At 39.5% G+C, this 25,572-nt stretch overlaps 1 protein-coding gene across 1 annotated transcript in view; it reads left to right on the top strand.

Annotated features, from left to right (window-relative positions):
* The window catches only part of PRTG (protogenin), a 117,130-nt gene that overhangs the window by 4,060 nt on the left and 87,498 nt on the right, over positions 1 to 25,572 (top strand). The gene's annotated exons all lie outside the window — the stretch shown is intronic.

The raw sequence follows: 25,572 nt of genomic DNA, 5'->3' as shown, positions 1-25,572 counted from the left end.
GGTTTTCTAGAGTCGGAGGAGTCCTGAGGGTTGAACTATTAAGATGAGGTCACACTCTTTTAGCCAAGGAGGACTGGACTGTGTTCCTTCTGGAATTGGTTGATGCTACTCTTTAACTGACACAGGGGTCACTGTTGAGTACCACTAGGAACTACTATTAAGGGCTATGGGCCAGATTATTCAATGTATTTAGACTAGGCATCTATCTGCCTCTTTAGATGCCTAAATAGCCTTAAAAACCTGCCCCTGAGTGAGCTGTCTTTGCATTATTCCTAACTTCTGCAGGTTTGGGGAACAAGAAACATAGAATAGACAATAAAGAGATCTGGCACTAGGTTATTTGGTTGCTTCCACACGATATATGTGTGTGTGTGTGTGTATATATATATATATATATATTTGTTTGCAAACTGGTAAACCATTGTTTCCAAAGGAACAGCATAGCAGAAAGTACATTTAACTTGTATGATTATAGTCAAGCCTGTAGTTTTCTCTGTGAAGATGGTCTTAATTTCTTCAGCAAGGCCTTCCTCTTTTCATTTGCACCATGTCTTTCTGTGTTACTGAAACTGTATTATGGCAGCACTGAAACTTCCGTGGCAGCCTCAGATAAATTCAGAACTGCATGGTATTACCGAATCTGAAACTGATTCATACAATCAGTACAGTATTCCTAGATTAATGTTATTTTTTTTTCAGAATGTTAAATATTCAATTTATTCGTACACCCACAATTTCACTGTGATCTAGGTTTTGGTATAGTTGCTTTCTAGAAGATGTCAGGAGAAGTGAAGATTTGTGTTAGCTGAATCGGGCCTTTATTGAAGTGATGATTTTTTGGGGGTGGCAAGTATTTGATACTGGGGAAGGGATACATCTTGACATTTTGGAAGGGGCTGAACTCCTCGTTCCCTAACCTTGAAAACAACTGGCAGTCTGTAGCTCTCCACTCCAATCTTCCTTTTAAATAAAAAATTGATGGATAAGACATTAGCTGGATATTTTTGTTCAGAAGTAAAATAGTAACATAGTTTAAACTTAAATTGGTTTTAGCATTTTTATGCATCGAGATTAATTGAGACAGTTTGCCTCTCTTAGAGTCATTGTTTCAGGCTGTGTATTTGCAGACTCAGGAATCAGTGCTGCATTTGGTTTACATCTGGAAGTTTGTTTGTTTTCTTCTTAACAATCAGAGGGAGCAAGACTGAACTGTAAAAAAGCTTAGATTCAGCAGCAGGTGGTGGATCCTGTGTCTAGAATTGTAGACTCACAGAAAATCCAGGGCATTGTTTAATACAGGGCACTGCAAGCAGAGTCCTGTGGCATCATGCATTCTGAAAGAATAAGACGCCTGGAATTTTTTGTTAGTCTGTATGCAGAGGGTATTGAACTTTTGTAAGATATAGTGGTATTAAATTCTAGATGAAACATCACTTTTTCGAAAAGGTAATTTTGTTTGTTATAAATCTTTATTCAAGACTTTAACAAGGGAAAAGTTGTGGCTAACTGATTGGAGTTGTGGAATGGCATTCTTGTTTTCTTTTTAGTTAAAAATTAAGACTCTTCCCTTGAAAAAAGTGTTATGTCCAGTTTGTTTATGTTTAAAGCTTTCATATTCTCATTGAAAAAACTGCAAGAGATACTAGATTACTAGATGAATGTTTTTTAAAAAGGCAAGTGGGTACAGTGATTGTACAGATTAGTAGTTTAAATAATAACTAACATTGATGTAATCTTGTGTCAAAATGTATTTCTTATAGTCATTTCCAGTGTTAAGACTGGAGTATGTCAGTCTGTCATTAGCCCATGAAATATGGTGATAACTGGTATAATTATAATAGGGATGCAAAACTCGTTTTAAAGCCCCTTTTTCACAGGGATTCTATCTACTAACATGATCTGAATGAACTGACAGTATGTTGAACTTATGAAAATAAAGTTTTGTGGGATATGTGTGTGGTTTTTTAAATTGTATTTCAGAGTAGTTGTCAGTTGCTGTAGAGACAAATGACTTTATCTTGTGGTCAGGGTAAAGGAGGAACTATACATATTAAACAGGTGGAGAATAGGCATTAAATGGGCACTCTTTCTCTGGAAGGAAAAAGAGAAAATGCTGTCTTAGTCACTGGTAGCAGCAGGGTGCAAGGATGTTCTTTTACTTTGCTTGGTCAGAGCTTTCACCAGCAAGCTTATCTTTTGCTTTAGAAGTGTAATGCTTCGTGTTGCATTTGGAAATCTATAACTTTAATCTGTCCAAGAGTTTAAGATCTGAACACACAAGGAGATCAGGTCTTGGTTTCTAAAGTTAGGAACTGGAAACTGAAGGTTGCACTCTAGGCAAGAATTCCATTATTCATGTGCAAATTAAGAATTCACAGGGTTAAAAGGTTAGAAACTGGCCAGGATGAGGTTTACCCTTGTGATAAAGAGCAGATGACCCTCATTCATTGGCCAAAGCTTTCATGTAGCTCCTCTGCAAAGTTAGTGATTGCCATGAATTGTTCTTGAGGAATGCAGAAATTCAAATGTGAGCAGGCCTTTCCTTAAGTGTCACTATGGAGCCTTATCTCATGAGCACATCAGAGCAGGTCTTTAGGGACAAGGTTCCTCCCTAGAGGCCCCAAGGCTTTGCTTTCCTGTTGTTCATCCATGCACAAAAGAATTTGACTAATTTAATTTTTTCCTTAAGATCTCCCTATTCTTTTTCTTTTTAAGTATACTCTTGAGTTAAGGTATCAGTTAGGTAAAAATAAATATTATTTTTGGTAGATGTTTGTAGTTACTTCCAGGTTAGGGCAATTGAAGTGTGGGGGAAGGGAAGGAGGAGGTTCCTTCTCCAGCACAGTTCTTTGTGAGGCACCATGTGTGTGTAAAATGCGAATACCTGAAGATTAAATGGTTTATTCAAAGTGCAGCCCATCACTGCTCTTCTAGCTGGATTTCCACTTGCCAAAATACCAGAGCAATATTATATGGAGAACTTCTCAAAGCTTTTTTGGTACAGCGAGAACCAGTCCAAAAGTAACACAAACCTAGACTTTGTATGCTTGCATTGTTAAAATGCGAATAAAATTTCACAGTGCAGAGTTGTCTAATCTGTCTGAAAATACCTCTGTTTCAGCAAAGTTAGGCATGAGATAACATGGCATTAGGAAAAGTGGAGGAGGAGGATTGTGTTCTGAAGTCAGTAAAGCTGGCTGTTAAGTAGTGATTGGACAGGATGCTAATTGTTTATTTCCTTTCCACAAAAGGTGGAAATTGAAGTCTTAAGATGGATGGATGGGGCACATACAGCTGGCTGGAACATTCCTAGATAACCCCTTTTTCTCAGCTTGTAGTCTTCAGATGAATTGATCTTAAAGCTCAATTTTAAATCAAAGGGAAACAACACATTTTTTCACAGTTAACGTACCGTTTGTTTCTACATTACATGAGAATGAAAGGTTATTCAAGTAGTAGGTTGACTGAATATTAAACATGTCTTTAAGATTCTGATTTAATTCCTGTGAGTACAACAGTGATCTCATGTTGACTTGTAGCTCATGAGATGCAGATCCTTTTGAACTTATCAGGCTAAACGTTGGGGGTGGTGATATAAGTTTAAAATTTTGATTGCCCACTACAAACAGTGAACTAGCTGTAACTTCTTATGTAGTTCTAGTCACCTTACAGTGGGATTAGGTAATGCTGTTTGGCAGTGTTTCTAATGCAACCTTTTGCTTTTGAGTTTTAAATATTTTGACTACATAAAAGAAGCAGTGAGCTGAATCTTGGTGAATGTGTATCCACACTGAAAACATTTCCCCTGTTGTATAAACTTTTTTTTATGTGGATTTAGAAAATACTTGTATAAAAACATTAATAGCAATCCAATCCAATGTAATTTAATTTTGAATAGCACTTTACATTCAAACGATCTTCAAAAGATTTTGCAGTGTTTATTAGGATCATACATATACTAGTAACAAGTCACAAGGAGAGACAAATTATGAGCTGAAAGCACAGGAGAAAAGAATTTTCAACTGAGGTTGTTATAACTGAGATGGTTGCAGATGGCAGGAGCTCTAGGAGAGAAGTCTCCTATTTTAAAAGTGGTATGAAGGTACTAATCCTGAAACATATTTAGGATTACAGACTTTGGCTAGATGTTTTTTTCTTTTTAGTTTCACTGTTGCAGACATATTGGTTAGTAGGGGTTCTCGGCATACATTGGTAGGCAAACAGACCTCACTAGAAATAAAGGTGGGTACCTAGTTCTTGAGGTGGTCTGATTTTGATATTTGTGGAGGGAGAAGGAAATATAATTGTCCCAGTATTTTGCCTCCTGCTAGTGAATTTGGTCATGTGATAATTGTAAAGATTTACAAAGGAGTTTGTTCCTAATAAAAGTTCCTTGTTCAGTGTTAAGGGTGTGTCTATATGTACAGTGCTGCCGCGGCACTGCTGTACTGATACAGCTGCACCGCTGCAGCGCGCATGGTGAAGACGGTCTATGCTGACAGGAGAGAGCTGTATTGGCATAAAATAAAATTGGCATAAAATAACCACTTCCGCGAGCAGTAGTAGCTATGTCGGCAGGAGAAGCTGTGCACACGAGCACTTATGTCGTTGTAACTTATGTCACTCAGGGAGATGGAATATTCACACCCCTGAGTGACATAAATTTTGCTGACATAGGCTGTAGTGTAGACATAGTGAGACCAACATTAGTCCTAACGCTTTATTGTCTCTCACTCTCCCTCCCTGCTTCACTACAGTATAGAGCTTTGTTCTGGAACCTTCCCCAGCCACCTTTATTAAGTTTTTTTTTTTTTACCTGTAACCATCTTAAAGAAATGGTACATCCATCCTTTCAAGTTGAGACATCAGACCAGCACAAATTAGCCTTGTGCATTAGGAAACTTCTTACCCTTTTTTCAGCAATGACTTAGCTGCACTGGTCTTACCAACCACTTAGGCTCTAAGTGGACTTAGTACAGGTGTTTTTATGAATGTCTAAGCCAAAAACAAGTATGGCAATGCCTATTGTAGATGCACTCTTACAATGTCGTTTTCTGCATCTCTATTGGAGTGGTGTACATAGCTGCCTTCCAAGTAGTTAGCCTCAGTTCATTTCCTGGCCAATGCAGTAGTATGTCCCCATTAGAGATGTGTGGTTTTTGTGAGTTTTCACAACACTTGAATTTTAATTTTATGTTAAAATGCCTCAGTTTTGCATTTCTTGCTGTCCCTACTTTCCTTTCCAGCTAGTAAATTCAAGGCTGTGTTATGTATTATAAATTTAAGGTGATAAAAGTAGTAAATAGTTTTACAGGGTCCTTTTTAAAGGAGCACTCACTTTTATTGGCAGCTTGCCTATAAGCTAATAAAATCTTCATGTACCTGAGAAATGTAGCCCGGGACCACTCTTTCCTTGTGCAGTTGCTCAGGGCCGTGACTAGAGGGACTCTGTCACTTGCATAAGTTCCAATTGCTTTAAACTGCAAGACTTTTTATTGCAAAGCAATGCTCTTAACTTAAGCAAAGGATGGTGCTCTCCTTACAATCCTTCCCTCCCCTACGTTGCTTCTTGTAGAACTTGTTGAAAGGGCATTCAGCATGGCTCCCTTTTGTCAGCCAGCTCTGATTATTCTAAAGAAAAGGATCTCTGAGCAGTTGTTTGCCTAGATACTTGTTGTCACGTCTTCACAATTTAACAGCTGGGCCTATTGATGGAGTGCAGAACAATTTAAAACAATGACAAAAGAGCATCTTCAGGGAAGATCTTAAAATTATTAAGCATTTTAGTACAGAAACATGGTGATTTTTCTTGTTGGAAATTTCCTTTTTAAAAAGTATGTATAGGATGCTTTCATCTAATCTCCATAATTTTGGAGATTAATCTTTTGTTTCAGTTTTGTATTGTTTTTTTTGTCCCATCAATAGGCCCAGCTGTTAAATTGGGATTGATTACTTCCAGTCTTTATAACTGGTAATCACCACCTAAGTGAAAAAGTAATCAACAATGTCAACTCTTAGCATTTTGTTGAGCAAGTGTGGGTTGTATGGTCAGCATTCGTTACCAGGGTCAACCTTTAGGAAGCTCTAAAAGAGCAGAGCAGCACATCCCAGTTTTTTAATCTGATTGTCTCTACAACAAAGTTAGGGGAGGAAAACCCCCCGTATTATGTCTGGCTGCTTAAAAACCGGTTGATATTTGAAGTCTCTGGGTAGATCTAATAACCTGAACCCAAATTGGAGCAATTTTTTGTTTTGCATTACTCATTGCATCCATAATATTCTCACATAACTATACATAACATGTTTTTTACAAAAGATAAACAGCTGATACACGAAGGAGATGGAGTTGAAACTGCAGCACAACATGGGGGACAATACCTGATTAAAATGATTAACTTTATCCTTCCAATCTGCTCTAATTTATTGTCATTCTTAAATCTAATCAGAGGATCAAGGGATGAAGAGAAAGTGCTTTGTAGCATATGTTAGAGAGGAGAAAGCGAACATTTCTAGAAAAGGCTCAGCACTCCTATAAAGTATTTCCTTTATGTCTTAAATTGCTTTTATATGTATTGTCTCTTAGCTCTCAACAGCTAATTCTGCTTAGCCTCTGAAGACCAAATTTTTAATATCTTATCAAGTGGGGGCAAATTTAAAATAAAAAGCTTTTTTTTCTTTTCTCTTTTCTTCTGGAAGGTTTACCCATACTCTCTGTGGTTTTTTACGACATGAACATTTGCATAGGGAAGATAAATGAAGTGACATCTGGATAATACAATCATTGTGCAGGGCCCTATTTTAAAATGCTTATTCCTCAACTGACTTTGTTGGGCCTGCTGGGAAAGTATTTTTGACATGTTGGTGCTATTGTAACATGGAAGAATCAGATGTGGAATATTTCTTAATGCACATAAGTTCTGCCTTGTACTTATGAAGATTATTTAGACTTTTCATGCTGTAGCAACCTACAAATGTTAAAATCTGAAGTCTTTGTGTTAATGGGAAATGATTCCAAGGTGACTTTTAGCTGTTTTAGGTCATTAGTGAAAAACATTCTTGCCCTGTAACATTAAAAACCCCTGCTCAATAGTCTTTCTTCTAACTCCAGTACATTTATGATCTAATTATTATTCACTCAAATATATATTTTTTGTGTATTGAATTTTCAAATATGCATTTATATCCCTGTTTAATCCACAGTAACACATTTTATTTTGAACTGGGATGTTTCAGGACACTACCGATTCTTTTTGGAGTCTCTATATTCTAGTTATGTAGTAAGGAGGAAAGTTCCCAGTATTAAAAATACATCTTTCCCCCTAGCACACATACAAATAGCAATCCACCTGTAACTTTGATAGGTGAGTGGCAGCTGAGATGGAAAGGTTGAAGGATAATAGAGATCTGAGCCTGTAAGATGGAGAATGCCTTTTTGTAAATAGTAAAAACATCAGGGAACTAGCATGTTAGCAGTTACATGCACCCTTTGCATCTTATGCTAACATCAGCTGTGGCATGTGGTATTAAAGTCTCTCTTGATTACTAGATGTCAAGATGGCAGAAGGGTGCGTGGAGAGTGGGAGAGATGGGACATCAAAAGTTAGTATGTTCTATGATGAGTGGAAAAGGAGAAATTAGGTCTTGTAGTGAATGCTGAGTATTACATTAAATCTGTTCTTATTGTTATCTTCAAAATATTGATGGTAATAATCTGTAAACCACAAACATGCAATTGGACAATCCTTCGAAGGCTCACTTTCTTTATGACAAATTTCAGTGAGAAATTACAGTATTATGCAGGTCTCCCTTCTGCTCACTTCAGCCAATAAAAATTAGGAAGCTTTTTCTATAGATATACTGACCAAACATGTTCCCTAGAGAGACCTTTCCTTAAAAAAAGCTGTAGTGTTTTGCAATTATGCTTTAATTGTTATGGTAGTAGAATGCTGAGCACATTCACTGTTCACAGTGGATCAAGACCACGTTAGCCACAAACTGTTTAAATATGGTTGTCTCTAGTAGGATTCTGGTATAATTTCCCTGAGCAATGTGGAGCAGGATTTTGTTGCTGAAATCTGCTCAGAAGCATGCACTACACTATCAGGGAAGGTGTCTTTGCTGTGACTTGGCTGCTTACCGCAATTCTCAGGGGGGGGAAATCCCTGTCCATATTGGGCATTGAAACCAGGCTAGAACACTGAATTCAAGTCTGTTTGTAGCATGATTCTACTGTCAATGTGGATATGACCATAGAAAGACCATTATCATTTCCCTGCCTCCTATTCAGATTAAGAATACCTCTACACCAAGACTCTGATTCAGGAAAGCTCTGAAGTACATGCTTAAGTCTGTTCCTGTTGAGGACATCTCTTAAAAATAAATAAATGAATAAACTTTTAAAGCCTGTGCTTTACTATTGTCCCAAACAGGTATGTTTTTCTGACTCTCATCTTAAATCTGACATTGATGTTCAGATATAATACCTAAATTAAAAATCCTGAACAAAGTGAGTTCAGAATGGATAGAAGTGCTTAAGTCTGATCACAGTTGGTACTAATTGGCATAATGCTGCAAAAGCATAGAAAGTTAACCAGTCTGATACAGTTTAAACCAGTTTTCTGAGTCCAATGTACTCACTTCATTGCACTAAGTGCTAGAATTATGATTTTGATATTAGTGACATTAAGACTTTGTTGAGAAGAAGCACGTTATTCCTAGGAACTGTAGTGTCATTTTCAAAGTGTGTAAGTGTGTTTTTTCTTCAAGTGAAAGACAGTTTTGAAAGAAATAATCAGTCTGATTGGCCAGAGGGAAGGAGTACACCAAAGTTATTACAACATTGAACATGTCATCTGGTGTCCTTTTAATATATAGCTAGAGGGCAGTTAAGCTAATTCATAGTAGACTGTGATGTGTATCGTTATACACTCTGATGCGTGAATGTGAAAGCTAAAAGGGATTACATGACAGAAGCTGCTCTGTAACTCCAGATTGATTTTCAGTGTCTTCACATTGATTCCTTTGCACGTTGATTACATTGTTTTCATTTCAGGAAAAGTAATTCTGTATGTCAGAACTTTTCTCATGCAAAAATAATATATTTTGTTAATTTAATTGGCAAATGGCTAGAATTATGAGGAGAGAAATGTTCTATTAGTTAATGTAATTCTACTAAGAACCTGGCATCTAGCCTTTTCAGTTCAACAAACAAGATGCTTCTGAGGTTATGTCTACACACTACAGCTTCTGTTGGCATAGTTTATATTGCTTGGGTAGTTTATTCACCAACATAAATTACATGGTTACACCGACAAATGCTCGTGTGCACAGTGCTATGCTGGCTCCCACCGACTTGGCTTCTGCTGCTCACAGAGGTGATTTTTTTTTTATGCTGACAGGAGAGCGCTCTCCTGTTGGCATAGAGCGTCTTCACCAGATGCACTGCAGCAGCGCAACTATATCAGTACAGCTATGGTGCCGCAGTGCTGTATGTATGAACATGGCCTTAATAGACACTGAAGAGAGATCTGCAGCTTGTTTATAGCCTTGTGTGACTTCCCTATTCAGATCTGCCAAAGATCTTGCTCCTCCAGCAAAGAGAGTTTAGGCTTTGATCCCAGGTTCACCTTTGACGGTGTGGGACTAAGTAATACCTAAACCTGTGGGAAGAGAAAAAACAACTTGCTTTTATTTCTTATATCTTCTCAAGCTTCGAGGCAGTATTGAGCAGGAATGAGGTGGCAGTGGTCAGCACTGTATTCTCCAGCAATGCCTATAGGGACCCTCCATCAGCCTGCCAGAGAGAGAGAGAGATACTTACTATCTGCTTTTCTTTAAAATTGTGGCTTTTGCCACTCATTTCCTGTATGCATTAAAATAACTAAAGGAAGAGAGTCCAGTGGAAAAGAGTTAAACAAATGGAGGGAGATGGTCATTCTCATTTTGCTCTTGTCCCTCCTTTTCTTTCCCTTTATATTCTAAATTTCCTTCTGATCTGTCTTCCCACCCTACTTGTTTAACATCCTTCCATCTCTGTTCTTATGTAATTTCTTTCCCATCAGTTTTGTTTTGTAGAGTCTCCTTCCCTCTCCTTTTGTTCTGCTCCTTCATTTCCCTGCTGTTTCCTAATTTTCACATCTGACACACATTAATCCTGCTACATTCAGTCAGGTTTTTTAAATATTCTACAAAATCTGTATTTTTTGTTTTTGTTTTTTTAAACTGCTTGTGTTTTGCATCCCTTTCCCTCCAGTGTGTGCTTCAGCACTTTAAGAAACAGCATTTTCTAATGACTGGAAGGAGGTGCTCTTTTTGTTCAGGCTTATTTGCACAGCTGTGGTAGAAGGGAGGGTCAGGAGACACTTTGAGGTCAAATTTGCCCCCAAATTTAGATTTAGCAAAAACAAAGCATTTGCAAAACCTAAAACTAATAGAAATATTTAAACTTTTTAAATAATTAATGGATGCATTTTATTTAAGAAATATTCTCTTGCTAAGTACTAGTGTATTAGAATCTTGCAGTGAAATTAAGCAGTAACTAATTATAAACTAAAGTGAGGTTGTTTTCCTTTTCTAAACTGAGAGATGTGCAGAAAGTGAAAATCAGTGAAAATTTACTTTAATTTTGTAAAAGCTACTTTCAGCTTTAATAATCTACAGTGGGGTCATAATATAGGAAAGGACACTTGTGTTTTTAATATATATATGGCTTTTCTCCTGGCAATGCTACTTTCAAGGTTGATGAGCTAACAGTTAGAAACTCTTTTATCCCTTCTATTATTCCCACCACTGGTCCCTAACTTAGGCCCCAATTCAAGGAAACACTTATGCATATGCTTAAATCCATTTATTCAGGAAAGCATGTAAGCATGTTTTAAAGTTCCATTGACTTCAGTGAAATTTAAGCTCAAGCTTAAAGTTAAGCACATGCTTCCCTGAATAGGGTTACTTTCTTGAATTGGGGACTTAAGCTCTGTCCTAATGTTGGAAGTTAGTAGGCTTCTGAAAGGGCTGGATCTCATGTCTATTGAAGTCAGTGGAAGTGTTGTCATTGACTTCATAGGATGTAATAGCCCCTAAGTCAGTGGTTCCCAACCTTTTTGGCTTGAGGGCCACAAATATAATTTTTACAACTCTGAAGGGCCACCAGTTTATCAACTCAAAAAATGTATTGATGTATATACACCATTAAGGGCTACATATCACTACATATTTAAAGTAAACATTTTGATGCTACTGTGCTCATTTTTACATTCAGTATTTTACACCTACAAATTACTCACAGTATTTCACACACTCACAGCCAAAGCACTAGTGTAGACGAGTGACTGTCACTACACACTGAAGCACATGGCCAGGCAGCTAAGTCATGGGGGTTGACAAACCAGAAGGCACTGATTTTTAGAGGACTGCTCCTCCTCAAGCATGGTGGGTCCTGGTTGCTCTGCTAGCAGCCCCCCACCCCACTGCAGCCAGACGGAAGTTGTTCAATGAGGAGGCTGCCTCCTTGCTGATCTCCCGTCCCCCTGGCTGCAGCAGGGAAACCACACACCCGGTGCACTCCACCTGGGTCCCTAGGCAGTGGCTCCCTTCTGCAGCCAGGTGGATGGGAGATCAGTGTTCCCCTTCCTCTAGCTCCAGCAGGGACCCCAGCGCCTATGGACCTAGGCGGAATGCTTTGCCATGCTCCCTGCTACAGTCAGGGGGAGAGGAGCACTGATCTGCCATCACCTTGGCTGAAGCAAGGAGCCTGCACCGGTCCTGTAGCCCCACGGCAACCATGGGCACCAGGTGTGTAAGGCCCGGTAAGGCTTAGCCTTCCCTGACAGCCAGGCGTGGCTCTGCCCCCTCCTGCTGCATCCCGCTCACCTGGACCTGACAGAAGAAGCCCTCTCTGCTGAAGAAGGTGCGTGGGAGCTGGGGTGCAGGTGGCAGGCAGGGGGGGTGGGCTGGGGCACTGTGCCGCTGGGGCCATGTCTGGGCTGTGTTGGTGCTGCGGGAGGTCGGGGCTCGGGCCGGCCAGGCCGTGATGGCATTGTTGGGGGCTAGGGCTGGTGGGCTGTGACGGTGCTGCAGGGGTCCGGGGCCAAGGCTCAGGTGTGTGGCTGGGGGTGCTCTGGGACTGGGGCAGACCAGCTAGCCCAGGGCCTGGTTGGGTCAGCACTGGTGCTTGCCGGGCCAGTGGCACTCCGGCAGTGGGGGAGGGTGGGGGGAAGGATGGGCTGGTGCTTGGGCAGGGCGGCGCTGGGGAATTGGGTCCGGGTATGCGCAGGCTGACCCCAACCACTGGTGCTGGGGTGCTCTGGCATTGAATGGGCCCACCGGCCAGCCCAGTGCTCGGGCCGCAGAGGGGGTTGATGGGAGTGGGGTGGAAAGGGCGGGGCCTCGGGCAGAAGTGGCAGGGCCAGAGGTTAGCTTTCCCAAACAGGTGGTTGATGAACCGCCCATGGTAGCGATGCAAGGCAGTGGGTCCTTAGGCAGTGGCTCCCTTCTGCAGCCAGCGGGTGGGGAATGGCAGGCCACTTTGAAAGACCCCATGGGTCACTTTTGGCCCCCGGGCCACAGGTTGGGAACCACTGCCCTAAGTGAATAGCTTTGTCACATTTATAACGGCTCTTCATATTCCATAGAAGCAAGATCTAGGCTGAGATTTGAATGTTCCCATCTATTGAATTAACCTCAGAAATGTTAGAGAAAACTGAAAATAGTTTTTAGACTACTATTAACTTCAGGGATTTTAAAGCTTTTGCTGAAATCTTTGCCCTTACTAGTAAGTGCTAGTGGAACCCAGGGTCATTCAGTTGCTGTTAGATCTGTTTTAAGGCTGAGATTCTGCTCTTTTGGTGAAATTTCTCAAAGATGGGTCAGAAGTCTAGATTTTTGTAATATTGACTATAATTAAAAGGAAGGCCACTTTGTTCTTTGTATGTATATTTTAAAGGTAGCGGATCTTACTGAGTGTTATTTTGTGGGATTTCTTGCTTTTTAGCTTCTTTATATATTTTGAAGTATTTACCAGGTTATTTGAAAAGAGAGTAGTTTACACTTTTAATCAAATGTGAAACTCCTTATTAAACATGGAAAAGAGTTTTAAAGAACTTTTTGGTTTAGTTGTGCTTTTGTAGGCTTCAGGGTATTGATAAGTGTTTAGGTAATTTATCAGCAAATTTAGTTACTTAACTAGTGTAAATGTTAAATTACCATTTTATTGTCTGCTTTGTGGCCTCTGGTAAATCCTTAATAACTGTAACATGTGCCTCAGGCAGAGCTGTGCATTATGTATGCTCTTTGTAAATAGAATTCATTGAGTTTATGAAGCCATTGACAGACATTCATCATTTTGTTCATTAAACTTGTCTGTGACATCCAGTAAATTGATGTTAACTGAAAATATTCTTTGAAAGTTCTGGCACAACTTAGTCATTTTGCCTGAGGAGAGAAAAACTTTGTACAACGCGTGTCCCAAATTACAAGGATGAGGATTCTTTTTTTATTTAAAAAAAATGAGCACATGACTTTTTTGTTTTTGTTTTGTTTTTTAAATCATTTATGTAAGTGAGTGGCTCACAGCTGGCAAACAGATTTATCATTGATCTCCAATAGAGGCTGCAAATGGACGCTCCTCATAAATGGTCTGTGCCAGGACAGCAACTCATCTGTTTCACTTTACAGCACTGTTTTAAAAATTGGCATATCCCAGCTACACAACTCTCCATATACAATGGGCAACACAACTAGGAAGTAGGAGTTTTTATCATGAAGAGTTAACATTAAATTGTCTAGTACCCCTGAAGGCAAACTTAACTCTCCCCCTGCCCCCCTTTTTTTTTAAAGAGTTAATGCATATCCAGGCTTTTGTTGGTAGGGGGCTTTTTTATAGATCCAGTTAGTAGACTGAATCTTATTTTGTTTGCAGTTGATTTTAGATGTTGCTTTTATATATCTAAATGTCTGGAGTTATTTGGTGCACTAAATGCTTGAAGGCGCAAATGTTGGTACAATGCTCAGGCAGTGAGATTCCTATTAATGTTAGTCTGAGTTCCACGGCTAATTCCCAGCACATGGCACTGAATATTTATCTCGAACTGTCTATAATCTCCTTTATGCTACCTGACATTGCTTATTGCTGACTGACATAAAAACAATACTGTGCATGACTGAGTGATTCGCTGACAGGCTTCATAATGGTTGTTGTAGGTGGCCATGAAAATTGCCTCTTAAAATTACTCTGACTTTGGGATGACAGACAGTATCTCATTCATTTTGGTCCTGGGCTCCCAGTGTGAAAAGACCTTCCTTATAACACTGGCCTTACTGTTTGATTCTTGCGGGTAACTATCTCTAATTATGATGAAGGGTGCTAACAGGATATATGCCTACCAGCTAGTGTTCGTACTGTCTTACCTGAGTCAGACTGTATCTGGGACCCTTTCAGGTCAGAATTAAAATTATTAATAATTTAAGAATATAACTGAGTAAAATACTAATTGATCAGAGAGAATGGTCATATAAAATATACAATAAAGAAAAGTGACTATCCAAAAAATCCATAGAAGCAATATGCTTTTTTTTTTTTTTAACTAATAGTCAAGCAGTTGTCCCTTTAAAATATATTGTATCCCACTGCATAATAGTTCACTGGATTAAATGAATTTATTGATTTTTGCTTCTTTAGTGACACACATTTATGAGCAGTTTCTTTGGCACCATAGCCACATGTCAAAGGTCATAACTTTCCTTCACTGTGGAAGAATAAAAGCTTTCAGATGGCGAATCCCTGAAATCCACATGGTAGCCTTTTGCTTTTTTGTTTTTGTGCACAGAATTACTAGGGCAGCCTGATTTAAACAAACAAACAAAACTATTGAGCAATCATAAAATAATAGCGGAGAACTTTTTTCCTCTGCATATACGAAGGGAATCTAATAACAGGTCCCGTTATGAGACATACTGTGGTATACTAAATATTGATCATTTTTATACAGAAATGAATCCATTTTAAGAATAACAGGCCATGTTTTCCATGATTTCATGAGGAATTTCACCACCAATCTTAGTCACAAACATCTGTTTCAACCACAAGATAGAAAAATTCTTTCAAATAAGACATACTATTTTTTTTTCTTTTAGTGAATTATCAAAGATAATATATTGTATTTTGTGCACTAGAGGTGATATTGAAGGTAGAGCCCACTGCAAGTATGAAAAATGAACTCTGCAGATTTAGAAAAGCTTTGCAAATTTAGATATTCCAAAGCTGTGCCTTGAGTTTAGCTTAATTTATATAATATTGATCATTGCTTTATTGTCCTCCTTCATCCCTTAGTGAACAACTCTTATTTTTTAAGCCTAGTCAAGACATGAAGCTATGTTGAGGGTATCACAATGAAGCTATTTAAAAAGAAACTGCAGTGTAATATAAAGAATTCTAATCACTACAAGTAATTGCAAAAAAGAAAAAAATTACAAACTATAAAACATAAATAAATGTATTCCTTAAATATAATACAACCGCTCTCCATCTTGAGTTTTAAAATGTAGAATATGAAGCAGGATATTCTTATCTCCATTTGAATACATGTGAAATCTAAGATTTTCAAATTATTGTAAAATAAATTCCATCACTTTTCAATTTAATAATAGTTCACAATTCATTTTTTCCCTAAATTTTAAAATACCATATAACTAGCTCTACAACCACTCTGAAAATCTCTGATGCTCCAGACACTTCCTGTGTCTCAACCTACATGCTGCCATAATCAAGATTCATCAAAATGTCAGCTCCTACTGCAGTAGAAACATTTGCACCATTAGCAAGGCCATAATCAGCAGCAGATTTTTATGCTAAACTGCCATTAACTGCATCAGGAGTTACGCATGCATGATGCTACGCAGAGTCACAAAGATTCAGAAACAAACTACAGATTTTTCTAAAAAATGACTGGAGAACTCTATGTTCTTATATCTTAGGCATTTAGCTTGCTTAAGTATTTTAACTAATTGCTGGTTTTAAAATAATTCTGATGGGTACCTTCATTTTTTCTTTTCTGCTTTATCATTTATTATTATTAAAGTGAAAGTAATTACTCTTATCATCAATGGGGCTGGTATTACCTCTATTATTCAGGTTGCCCATTTATAAACCCCTGTTCTCAGTTGCCTATAACTTCGCCAAACTATAATCATTTGGGCTGAAATTTTCCATGCCAGGTGTCTGCCTCAGGCTGAATTTTGTTGTTGTTTAGTCAGTGCTTAATTTGTGCCAGGGTTTACCAGGACTAAGGCCCGGCACCTCTAGGAGTGGCAGTTCATAGCCCTGGCACTTATTGGTTTACTGCATTAGTTATGAATGTAGAAAAATTGCTTGAGCCCCAGCACCTCTTTCATTACAAATTAAGCACTGTGCTCAACCCTATGTAGTTTACCAAAGGGAAGGTTAAGGGGTGACTTGATTATAGTCTATAAGTATCCATAGGGGGGGAAACAAATATTTAATAATGGACTCTTCCATCCAATAGAGAAAGGTATAACATGATCCAATGGCTGGAATTTGAAGCTAGACACATTCAGACTGGAAATAAGGTGTCAATTTTTACCAGTGAGGGTAACTAGTCATTGGAAGAAATTACCAAGGGTTGTGGTGGACTGGAGTCTTTATCATTGGGCATTTTTAATTTAAGATTGGATGTTTTTCTAAAAGGTATTATCTAGGAATTGTTTTGGGGGAAGTTCTATATAGCCTGTGATATACAGGAGGCCAGATTGGATGATCACAATGATTCCTTCTGTCTTTGGAATCTGGGCATCTTTGAAAATTTCAGCCAAAATGGTTCAGCCATTTCCTAGAACAAGGGTAGGGGAAAATATATTGCTTTGTCTATATGAAAAAATTCTGGCAACCTTTTATCTGAAGCGCTCTAGAGCCTCCATGATTTGGAGCAGGGCTTTAAATTTGGCATGTGGGGAGCTTTTGTGTCAGGGATATGCCTTTTGCCATGAAAATCTGCCCAGATATGGCCACATTATAAGCCTTTGAAAAGCAGTGTACACAGGCACAGAATTTTGTGATTTTACCAGGGCTGAGAAGGACTTTCTTGCAATTGCAGCTCTGGGTTCCTGTGTGCCAGGTACAGGCACCTGAACTGAGAGCATGGAGCTTCTCCTGGGCACTCAATTACTTCTTGCTGGGCTCAGGCAGTGAGCAGGAGAAAGCTGTTTGGTTTGAATGCAGATAGGACCAGAGACAGACCTGTGGGGATGAAGGGAGGAGGTTGGGGCAGAGAGCTGGGGAGATGAAACTGCGATTGAGAGGGGGGGTGGGAGTTGGGATGGAAGGAATATTGGGACTGAGAACCAGGGTAAAGCCTGGGACTTGGCTCAGCAAGGAGACTGGGTTTGAGAATCAGTGGGACAGGGGAAGGAGGTGAGAGGAAAGGGGAGACCAAGTGCGGGGAGAATTGGCGCCAAATTGTTCAAAGAGACTGAGGAAAGGAACCCTGAGATGGATGACATGGAGACTGGACGAGAAGCCCAGAAAGGAAGATTGGGACTGGGTGTCAGTGGGAATGGGGAATGTGGGCTGGTGTGGGTGGGTGACTGGATTCCAGGATGGAGGGGAGGGACAGATAGGATAAGGAGGTGGGAGGGAGGGACCTAAGACTGGCTGGACAAGGAGACTGGAACAGGGATGAGAAGCTTGAGGAGTGAAAACTGGATTGGCTAGATGAGGAGAATGGGAGTGGGATGAGGAGCCAGGGATGGGGAAGAGAGAGGACTGTGACAGGAGCAAATTGGAAGGGACATGGCGCATGGGGTCAAGCTTGGGAGGCGGGAGGGATAGAAAAATCTGTGGCCACAGGATCCCTGCCTCATTCAGTGCACAAGTTGGAAATGCTCTGGGGTTGAATCAAGATTATGTAGTGAAGGAGACTGTTGTCCATAGGACCCGTGACTCATTTGTTGCAGAAGTTGGAAGCTGTAGTAGTAAATGAGTCAGAGGATTGCAGAAAGAGAAGGATAGTTCTATGGTTAAGACAGTTGAATGCTGCCTTGGAGAACTGGATTCTATCCCTGCCTCTGCCACAGAATTCCTTTGTGATGTTATGCAAGTCACTTTAACCAAGCTTTAAGTGGTACTTAAAGCAGAGGTGGTGACTAATTGTGTGTTCCTCAATTTCTTGGTGCATGACTTGAGACCATAGGGTCTAATCTGCAGAAATGCCGTGCACTCACAGGTGCAACTGATGTCAATGGGAGCTGTGCTTTGAACGTATCAAGTGCTATATAATGCTAAGAGCTCTGAAAAATCACATCTTAGGTGTCTTGATTGGATTATTAAATTAGTGGATACTTTTGATCTTAATCTCTCTGTGCCTCAGTTCCCAGTTTGTAAAATTGGGATACTAATATCCCTCATGTCAGAAAGGTGTTTAAAGTAAATTCATTAATATTTTTGAAGCACCCAGATGCTACAGTGTTGAATGCCATAGGAAAGCTCATAGGGAAATTAATAGTTCTGTGTCCAGAACATACATTTGAATTTGAATAGAGTTCAGTAAATAAGACCTATAGCCACATATTGAATAATAAGGAGAAAACAAAATATTGAATAGCTGCTCATTCAGTGACCACCATTCATTCTGAGCACTGAATGAGGTAAGGGTCCTGTGGAAAAAATAGTATGTGATCATGTAATTAGACAGTATCTTAATGCATATGCACAAGTGGGCTGCATTAAGGTTGTCTGGGCAACCTTTACTTTGGCATTTCCTAACTTTTGAGAGCTTGACTTTTCATTCTTAATGTTCTTTTAACATTGGTTGGTTGGTTTGTGTGTGTTATGAGAGACATAGTATAAAAACAAACACAAACTACATTACTAGAAAATTCGTAGGCTAGTCACAGTCACTGTGAAATTATCTACTGTTGTATCAAATGTGCATCTAATACAGCAAGAGTGAATTAATTGATTTGTCATATGCTTGAACACTAGAAGTTCAGGCAAGGAGTCAGAGGAAGGGGGAGGAAATAAGATGGTGGAGAACAGCTACAAATTGTGAGTCAGATTAAATAAAGGTTTCAGTTTAATCCCCCTGACTGCTTGATTCAACCAAAATGCAGCATATTCTAAAATGGACTGATATTTAATCACATATGTACAAAACAATTCAAACAATAGCTAGAATTGTATGTTAACATGATTCTTGCTAGCAAGGTATAAAACACAGTTTCTCCAGCCAACGTATATGGTGTACAGCCTTGGTCTATAGCAAGATTTTTATAAACTGGTTTGTAGCTCAGTTCATCCCTGAACATGCTGGCATGGACAATCCTGCTAGCACCTTGCTAACAAGAACAATGTTTAAGCACACTTTTGGTTATGGTTTTAACTTGTGTGTAGTCAGGGCCTAAATGCAGAGCATGTTCTGCTTAAGAATGCAGTTGTACATTTCTCTGATGTTTTCTACTGCTCCATATAGCCTTTGCTAGATTTGCAAGATAATCCATAGGGGGAATCAAATTACTGATATAGAGATTGAGAGTTTCTCTCTATATGTGTAGTGTGGCTGATTTTATCTCACTGTAGACATATATTACTTCATTACTGCAGTGCAGTTGTAGAGTTAGTTGTCCAGAGTATGTATGGGTCCCCTGGTTTTCACCCAGTCCTCATGTTGGTCTGTCTTTTCCCCACTTTTCCCATATTTAGTTTCCTCCACATCATTTATTCTGTGCAGGGGAGGGAGAACACTTAATCTCTTCCAAAATAACCTCCCTCCCTTCCCTGTTGGTAAATGTCACCTTTAGGATGCTACCAGTTCAATAACTAAGTGTTCTTGTTGATAATTCCTGAAGCTCACTCCCCTATGTTGCAGCACATATCTAGAGATCCACCTAGTTGTTGGGCCAGCCCAATCCTGCTTTTATTTGTAGGACAACTGCTCTTCCGGCTAGAGCACAGAATTCAGGCCTGGGAGTCAGGAAGTCTGGAATTTTTTTTCTGGTTTGCCATATTCCCTGTGTAATCTTGGACAAGTTACTTAACCTCTTGGGGCCCTGTTTCCCCATCCATAAAAAGATGATGATGATGATGATGATGGTGATTTGCTGAACTCATGGGAGTGTTGGGAGACTGAATTCAGTTTTTAGTTCAAAGGATTATTTTATTTATTATGATTGTTCCGTTCCTTGTTATTTGGTGACCAGTGAATTCAACACTATCTTCTATTAACCTAAATAAAAGTAGCTTGGCCTTTCATGAACTCACAAAAGGAAAAGATGCTGACCACCTGAAACAATAATATCTGCAGCTGAATATCTTGAGAACTTTAAATAACCAGAGAGGGCTGTTTCCAGGGTAGCTAACTGACCTTTGGATCCCCAGAAGCAGGCTATTCATAGAGGCGAGGCCTTTGTCCTGCTTTGACCAGTGGTCAGTGAACTCTGGCAGGCCTTTCGGTTCACCATCTTGGCCATACACTAGCAGCTGGTGATTGATTCATTTAACTGTCCAGATTCACATTCTTCTGTCAAGGACTTGTCAAGGAAGAAAAAGGTTCTATGGAGGGCTATTCATTTTACTAAAAGAAAAGGGATGCATTATATGACTGAGTGGATTACTTTTGGGTCAGAAGAGTTCCTGCATTGCTCTGTTTTAATTTGGCCTTCAATCAAAGAGAGATTTAGGTTTTTATCAGCATGGTGTGTTGTTCATGAAGAGGACAGATTGTTTTAAATCGAGCAGTGCTATAGCTTGTTTTCCAGTGACTCTCATTCCCTCAGCTGAAAGGCTTGTGTCTGTGAGTCCACAGATTTTTAGTGCACAAATGTACTGTGGTTTTCCCTCTGCTCTTGTGGTCATTGGTGAGGCAGAGAAGCTGGCAGACATTTGTTAAAATGACATTGCACCCAGTTTTAAAAATGCATGCTATACAAACATTAATCCCCATAGCACCTTTTCTATATGATAATGATGGGCGCCAAAGAAAAACCTAAGGCAAATGAGTATCTCCATTTTAGAGATGGAGAAAAGTGTGATGAGAGTAAACAGCAGAGTGACCCCTAGCAAATAAGCTTCTTCACTTCACACAACACAGGTAGTCAGTGGCAAAGTTGTGAATAGAACTCAAAAGCTACTGGTATCGAGGTCCATGATGTAGTCGCTAAATCCTGTGTCTTTGGAGGAATTTTAAACTATGATGCATAACCAAGCATTTTCTAAAATGTGCATTTTTTACCTGGACTGCAGTCTGGTCCAAAGACCTTTGTCTGATTCTGCTGTGCCTTTCTAGTCAAATATTTTTTTTAGACAAAAGGGGCCATACATTTCCATGCTTTACTGGACTTCATTATCATTGGAAACTGTTTTTAAGTATTTAAGAGGATACTTTTCCCCACCTCACAGTATTGTTAGCTTCTTTCCTCAGTCTTTCCTTCAGTTGTGTCATGTTCCTTTGAGTAATAAGACTTTTTTGCTGCGGGTCATTATAAACTTCTGAGGAAAGAAGCATGTTGCTTGGTTCCTTCCAGTGGAAATAATAGGCATTAAAGAGCAGATCCCTCCAGTTAACCTTCTGTCTCTGTTTGAATGAACGTGACAGGCGGCCACAGATGAAATATGACCTACAAGTTTCTTTTACTTAACTCATATAAACTATGTATTGTTTTGATTTGGCTTGTTGAACGTATTATGAGGGATTTCTGACTGGCTTTAGGCCAAGATGTTACTCTTCGTAGTACAAGTTTATAATTTATAAGAAACTGTATAGTGGGTGTGATTTGGTCTGTTGTGCTTTTCTCTCTTTCTCTCTATTCAGGGCAAAGAAAGGTTTTATACTTATTGAGATAAATGAGCGATGTAGCTATCCTCTGAGTGTAAGGGAGGAAGACACACTGAGACAACCTCACTTTGCTGAACTCTTTTAGGTTTTGATTTTCTTTTATACGTGTGTCAGGAAATCTGGGCTAAGTATAACAAACTGTGCTGCATTGAGTTCCTTTAGCACATTGACCATCCCTCACTGAAGCCTGGAAATCTTGTTTTGAGCTTATAATACAGATAATAAATAATAATAATACATTTTTCCAGGTATCAATTCCTTCTGCTTGATTCTTTTAGGCAGGACTATGATGGCCTTCAAGAGCTGACCATTGCCTCCTCTGTGTTGCAGTTAATATTACCTAGGTGCCTATATGGTGGTCTCAGTTTATGGTCTTGCATTGGAGATGAAGAATGAGCTCTTTGGAAATCGGGGGGGCGAAGGGGGAGGGGGAGGAAAAGGAGAATGAGAGAACTTCTCCAGGAGGTGAAAATGGCCTGATTTGCTAGAGGTTTAATTGCTCGATGCACATTACAATGTGTAAAAACAGTTGCGTTTAATTATTGTATTTATTTTGCATTGAGCGTATAAATACTACAGAAATCTGATGCATTAGTTCTGTAGAACATAGGCAAGGCAAGACTGTATTTTTGTGGTTGAGTCCTCTGGTTTCTGCCATGAGCTCACTGAAAATTACTATTGCCAGCCTCAACCATTTAAAAAAAATTCATGAGATGGATTTAAAAATAATAAAGTTGGGATTCTTCTTATTTGCCTTTTGTTTTTTAAGCCTTTCAGGTACACTCTTATCATATTCTCAAGCTTTTCTCCAGACCCACTGGGGCTTGGCATTCTTTTTCTAAAAAAAACCCCATCAAAACTGAGATTGCCATGTAACCAAAGGACTCCAGGAACTGGAGCTTTCTGAAGATAATGAAACCATGTGAGACTCCTGATAAAAAATCTCAAGGGTTGGCAACACAAATTTGCAACACATTCTGATAAATTTCAAATTGGAGGGTTATGTTGAATTAGCATATGAAAATGTTTAAAACATTTATTTCAGTATTCCTTCCTTGTGCTATTTATTTTAGCTGTTCCATTTGTGTTTACCATTGCCCCCGCATACTGAATCTTCTGTAGGTTTTGTAGTGGTGCCACATGACTACACTGTAAGAAATGGTCACAGAGAAAGCAGTAGGCTCTGGATGATGGTTAGAGACTGCTGGGGCTGTTGGCAGCCAGGAAGGAAGTGGAGGTAATATAGGCTTTTGGTGCTGAAGGGTGAATGCATCTCCACTTCCTCTCTTGTGGGAGCAGCAATGTTGACTTTTGGGGTGAGGACTTGAATTCCTAGTTCTCCTCCCCAACAACCTTTCATAGTGATCACCATCCCCTACCCAAATATCTGCTGTTTCATTATTAGGTGTCAGGGTCTGTGCCCTGTGAGAGCATTGGGTGATGTTCATATCTCTCAGAGCTAATGTTTCAGGCTGTGTGAAGGCTCAGGAAGACACCACCACATCAGTTTATATTTGGTTCACATGTGGAAGATTTTCTTTGGAGGTGTAAAGACTAGAAATATTCTTTTTTCTTTGGGCACATCTATACTTAAAACGCTGCATCAGCGCAACTGTGTCACTGTAGCACTTTAATGAAGATGCTCTAAGCTGACTGGAGAGAGCTCTCTCATTGGTGTAGTTAATCCACCTCCTCAAGAGGCCGTAGATGTGTTGGCGGGAGAAGTTATCCCGCTGTCATAGCGCTGTCTACACAGCGGGTTAGGTCAGTATAAGTATGTCATTTGGGGTGTGTGGACTTTTCACACTTCTGAGCAATGTTTATACTGACACAGGTATACAGTGTACACCAGACCTTAGTGTAGATGGAAACTTAGTGTCCAGATGGAAGGGAAGGGTCCTAGGGCTGTGGAATGCGTAGGGCTCAGGTGCTGTCGTACACTGTGCCTGGCATTGCTATGCATTGATTGATGAGCTAGGGTGTGGTGTGGTGTGGGTTAAGAGAGGACAGTGCAATCTCTTTAACTTAGTTTCATTTTATTTGTGACCAACAGTAACTTGATCTATCGATCTATTTATTTAAGGCACACAGCACAGATCACAAGGCCTGATCCTTCTACCATTGGCATCAATGGCAAAACTCTCATTTATTTCAGTGGGAGCAGCATAAGGCCTTTGAGTAATTGGTGAGTTCATGTTGCATAGCATTAAAATTGCCTCTTGGGCATTACACTTACTGACTTCTGTTGTATGTTTTGCTCACCATATCCTTGTGAGTTACTCTTCTGGGTAATCAGAGAATCTCAGTGGAAGAGTTGAAAACTGGCTGCAGTTCTTGTGTTGGGTGATCTGAAATTAGGATAATGAAGTGATATACATTTTTTTAGAAAATTTTGCCTTTCTTCTGTTGATGATCCAAAGCAGTGATTCTCAACAGGGGCATGCGTACCCCTGGGGGTACACAGAGGTCTTCCAGGGGTACATCAACTCTTCTGAATATTTGCCTAGTTTTACAACAGGCTGCATAAAGTGCACTGGCAAAGTCAGTACAAACTACAATTTCTTACAGACAATGACTTGTTTATACTGCTCTATATACTATGCACTGAAATGTAAGTACAATATTTATATTCCAATTTATTTATTTTATAGTTATATGGTAAAAATGAGAAAGTAAGCAATTTTTCAGTAATAGTGTGCTGTGACACTTTTTTTGTATTTTTATGTCTGATTTTGTAAGCAAGAAGTTTTTAAGTGAGGTGAAACTTAGAGTACGCAAGACAAATCAGCCTCCTAAAAGGCGTACAGTAGTCTGGAAAGGTTGAGAATCACAGCTCCAAAGTATAAAATTGCACTGAACATTCCTCACACAACAGGCTAGCTATTAAGCCAAATTAATTCTATATGGAATGACAACAAGCCCAAAGAAAGGCATTTTGTAGGATTAAGCATCAGTGCTAGAAGGCAAAATCACTTGACAAACTGCTGAAGGAAAAGTAGCCTTTGCAAAGGGGAAAGCAGTGCTTTCTTCTTTCTCCTGAATGCACTGCAGCCACACAAGTTGAACGGCTTTGAAGCTGGTTAATGTGGCTTACTGTGCACCTTTTCTATATTATTTCCTGCATTTCTTGTCTGCAGGGGAGCTGAGGGGAACTTGATAAGTACATTAGCATTTATTGCACACTCCTATGACCACACACTATTGCCTGAATGATAGATAAGCTGAGAAGGGAAAAACCCAGCTGGGGTGCCTTAAAAAGTGAGAAGATAAAATCTCACTTGTTGGCTTACATGATTCAGTTGAGTATGTCATAAGTACTAGCAATATAAACTGTTGAACGTATGGAGCCAAATACGTCCAAGCCTTCACCTATCCCTTTTTATGGAAGACATTGCTAATGAAAACTTTAAGGTGACATATGGCCAATCGTATGCTTGATCAGGTGGAAAATGTGTTGGTGCTATACATCTTACTGCATAGTAATATTAAAAGCAAGGCATCTCCGTGTGTAGTAATGTGCTAGACATAGTTACTTGAGTCATTTACAGGCCAATTACAAATGGGGGAAATTATTACAATTAGCATTAAATTGCTGTCAGTGGTGAGGTGATATTGAACCCAGCTAATTTTGATAGGAAAATTAGGGGCATTGTGTGTGGATTATTTCTGTACTTTACTCATTCCACCGGTTGAAAGTACTACTGATAAATCTTGCACTTAAGAATTCATTCAG

Source organism: Emydura macquarii, unplaced genomic scaffold (assembly GCF_026122565.2).
Source record: "Emydura macquarii macquarii isolate MOO-44397 ecotype Brisbane River unplaced genomic scaffold, CSIRO-AGI_Emac_v2 contig_1644, whole genome shotgun sequence".
Classification (NCBI taxonomy): domain Eukaryota; kingdom Metazoa; phylum Chordata; order Testudines; family Chelidae; genus Emydura; species Emydura macquarii.
The sequence above is the reverse complement of the archived record's forward strand: the minus strand, read 5'-3'. Positions and strand labels throughout refer to the sequence as shown.